This window comes from Pan troglodytes, chromosome 16 (genome assembly GCF_028858775.2).
Source record: "Pan troglodytes isolate AG18354 chromosome 16, NHGRI_mPanTro3-v2.0_pri, whole genome shotgun sequence".
Classification (NCBI taxonomy): Eukaryota; Metazoa; Chordata; class Mammalia; order Primates; family Hominidae; genus Pan; species Pan troglodytes.
Window position 1 is genome coordinate 89,891,091 of NC_072414.2, and position 4,266 is coordinate 89,895,356.

The window sequence follows — 4,266 nt, forward strand, 5'->3', positions numbered from 1 at the left end:
AATTTTCCGTTATGTCTGGTAGAATACAGCTGTGAATGTATCTGGTTCAGGGCTTTTTATGGTTCACTTCTGACTGATTCGATTTTGGAATCTGATATTGGTCTGTTCGAGATTTTAATTTCTTCCTGATCCAATCTTGGGAAGTTGTGTTTCCAGGAATTTGGCCATTCCTCTACATTTTCTAGTTTGTATGCATAGATGTGTTCATAATAGTCTCTGAGGACCTTTTGTATTTCTCTAGAATTGATTATAATATCACTTTTGTCACCTCTGTGCTTATTTTTTACAGTCTATCAAGCTTGCTTATTTTTTCAAAGAGCCAACCTTTGGTTTTATAAACCTTTTGTATGGAATTTTGGGTCTCAATTTCATTCTGTTCTGCTCTGATTTCAGTTATTTATTTTCTTCTGCTAGCTTCGGGGTTAGTTTGCTCTTGCTTTTTAAGTTCCTCTAGGTGTGATGTTAGAGTGTTAATCTGAGATCTAACTTCTTAATGTAGGCATTTAGAACTATAAACTTTCCTCTTAATACTTCTTTTGTTGTATCCAGAGATTTTGCTATGTCATGTTTCTGTTTTCATTTATTTCAAATACTTGTTTAGTTTCTGCCTTAATTTTGTTGTTTACCCAGAAGTCATTCAGGAGCAAGTTGCTTAATTTCCTTGTAATTTTGTGGTTTTGAGAGATCTTCTTAGTCTCTTCTTCCTGGTATTGATTTCTACTTTTATTCCACTGTGGTCCAAAACTATGGTTGGTATGATTCCGATTTTTTTTAACATATTGAAATGCTTTATGGCTTAACATGTGGTTGATCTTACAGTACATTTTATGTGCAAATGAGAAGAATGTATATTCTGTAGTTGACGGATGGAGTGGTTGGTAGATATCTATTAGGTCCAATTAGTCAAGTGTCGAATTTAAGTCTAGTATTTCTTTGTTAGTTTTTTGCCTCAATGATGTGTTGAACACTGTCAGTGGAGTGTTGAAGTCTCCCACTATTACTGTGTGGACTATATAAGACTTTTCATTGGTCTGGAAGTACTTGCTTTATGAATCCGGGTGCTCCGATGTTGGGTGTTTATATATTTAGGTTAGTCTTTTTGTATTGAACCCTTTATCATTACATAATGCCCTTCTTTGTCCTTTTTTTTTACTGTTAGTCTGTTTTATCTGATATAAGAATAACGATCCCTGCTCTTTTTTCATTTGTGTGATAGATCTTTCTCTACCTCTTTACTTTGAGCCTATGGGCATTGTTACAAGTAAGATAGGTCTCTTGAAGATGGCAGATGAATGGGTCTTACCCTTTTTTTTTTTTTATCCAACTTGCCACTGTGCGCCTTTTAAGTGGAGCATTTAGACTATTTACATTCAAGGTTAATATTGATATGTAAGGTTTTGATCTTATTGTGGAGTTGTTAGCTGGTTACTTTGTAGTTTCTATTGTGTAGTTTCTTTTTAGGGTCTATGGACTACGTATTTAAGTTCCTTGTGTGAAAACCCATTTTTTAAAAAATATGGAATGCTTCATGAATTTGTCATCCTTGTACAGGGGCCATGCTAATCTCTGTATTGTTCCAATGAAAACCCATTTTTGAATGGCCAAAAAAATTACTCTATGAACAGCCTCTCTAAAGAAGAGGTTCATATGGCAAATAAACCTACAAAGAGATGCTCAGAGTCATGAGGAAAATAATCAAAACCACAAGGAGATACCACTATATACATATTAGAATGGCTAATTTTTTAAGTGACAATACTTAGAGCTGGTGAATACATGAAGCAACTGGAACTCTCCTAAATAGTACTTAGTATTGGTAGGGATGAAAAATGGTGCAGCTACTTTAGACAAGAGTTTGGTAGTTTTTATAAAAGTAAACCTCCACCTGCCATATGACCCAGCAATCCCACTACTAGGTATTTACACCAGAGAAGTAAAAACATACATTCACACAAAGATCTGAATGTTAATGCTCATACATACTTGATTTCGAATTGCCAACAATTAGAAATGACCCAAATGTTCCTCAACTGGTGAATGGATAAACAAATTTTGATATATCCATGCACTAAAATGTTACTAAAATTAAAAAAAGAGAAGAACTTATGCTGAAACCACATGAGTGAATCTCAAAGCATGTTATGTGAAAGCAGCTAGATACAAAAGCCATCATGCTATCTGATGCCATTTATACAATCCAGAAAAAGTAAAACTATAAGGAGAGAAAATAGATAAGTGGTTATCAGAGGCTGGGAATGAAAAAAGGAGGCTGACTGCAAAGAGGCAAAAGGTAACTTTATAGGGGATTCAGTGGTTATTACACAATTGAAAATTTTACTGTATGTAAATGATTCCTCAATAAATCTGACATCTCAAGGTTACTATGGGCAGCATAGCAGGCTATCTAAACTGTTTATCAAACAGAGAAGAAAGAATAATGAAAAACTCATAACTTCCTGGAAACATGTCTGGCCATCTCCCTTCAACGATGCTAAAGTCTCTACAAGTTCAGACAAGGCCTTGGTTGAACTGTTTCTTATGGGAAAAGCATTTAATATCATCATCCACCCCAAATACTAAGTGATGATATTATCTTTCCCTACTAGCGAGAGATACTTCAAGTATAAATGTGATCTTAATTAGATGCTCCTCTTTCCAGCCCAGTTATGAATTCAGTTTCACCCATGTAAGAAGTAGATGGGAGAACTTGATTAAAGCCAGTCACTGGGAAAACAGCATTAGCATAGATGTGGAACCTAAAAAGCATATAACAGGTACACTTTTATAACCTTGTCCACGACATTGACAATTATGATCTCAATGGGCATTTCTATTTTGCCTTTTCAGTAAGTTCATAATATACTACAAAAAGTCCATTTGACTGATGTTCAATTTTAAAATATGAGATCAAAGAAACACAAAAACCTATTCAAATGCTGTGCTAAGATGCTCTGTCTTCAATAATACTGAATTAGTACGAGCTTTTAGCTATTGACTTCATTACTTTGACAGCTGAAATAACATGTTCATGCCTTATGTCTGTCTTGACTGTTTGGGGTTAGAAAAAGAATGCCAGGTTATGCATGGTATTTTCTAAATTAACTTGAGCTCTGCATTTGTCTACAGGCCTACGAGGTTCAATCCGTAGGCTTGGTACCTGAGGAGGTGGCAGGCACAAGTGGAAGTTTCCGCTTGGCTAGGTGCCATTGTCATAAGAAGCCAGTGTCACCTCTTGTAAAGGAATTATTTAATCTTTTAAAACAGATTCAGTAATAAATTCTACCCTGAAAGAGATAAATTAGTGCATAAAGTACAAAAAGTAATCCCTTTGATAAGCACGCTATCATGCTTATCTATTTTCTGTCATGACTGTGAAATCAGAGTGAAAATTTAACACTGATTATAAACATCTTAAAATTTAAAGTTGCAAGAAAAAAAAAGAGGTAGTGATGGTGATGAAAATTGCAGTGTCATGGCTAGTTCAGAAAAACTTCTTCAGAGTGCAGCAGGCTTCCAGGAACAGCAGAGGGAGGGGCCGTGCCCGTCAGACCAGAAATAGCAGCAGGCCAAAGGGCCTGTTGTCCATTCCTCCCAAACCTCCACCAACAGAAAACCCTCTGGATGATCCGAGTAACCAGACCATCTTTCCTTTGTTTCACTTATAAAAGAAAAGGCAAATTTCAATACAGGAAGTTAACCCTGACCTGGTGAACTGAACCCAGAAGATGGACTGCTCAAAATGCCACGAAAAGACTGAAATGATTTAAGAAAATGACAAAGAAAAAGAGAAGGAGAGAGGAAGCCACGATGAAGGAGAGAGAGCGATAAAATTTTGGAATCTGCAGAGCCCTGGGCCAAAAATGCAGGCACTCAATTTGGAGGGTGGGGGGCAGGAGCACAGCAGTTCTTCTCCTCTCTGACCCTTCCTGAGAGCTCAGGGCCTGAACACACCTGTCATGGGTGGGGAAAAGGGCTTACGAACAGGTGTACATTTCAGCCTGCAACAGAAGAGCTGTGAACCCCAGGATCCCATCCAACCCCATGCAGCAACTACCACCCTCCAAGCCCGCAGGGCCCATTCTGGAACAGCTAAAACAAAGAGGTCTGATCTGCTCTGGTGATCAGGGAAATGGATACATAAGTATAAGGCAGATGACTGGAAACAGGGATCAGGGAATGGTAGCGAGATCTGCCTTCCCACCCCTGTGAGTCACTGGCTGTGCCCCACCTACACACCAGCACGCATGTGCAGCCAGGCAAGAGAAA

The 4,266-nt window shown here is 37.7% G+C and overlaps 1 pseudogene; it reads right to left on the bottom strand.

Annotated features, from left to right (window-relative positions):
• Positions 1–1,510: 1,510 nt before the first annotated feature.
• LOC112205634 (U6 spliceosomal RNA) lies at positions 1,511–1,607 on the bottom strand (annotated as a pseudogene).
• Between the last annotated feature and the right edge of the window lie 2,659 nt (positions 1,608–4,266).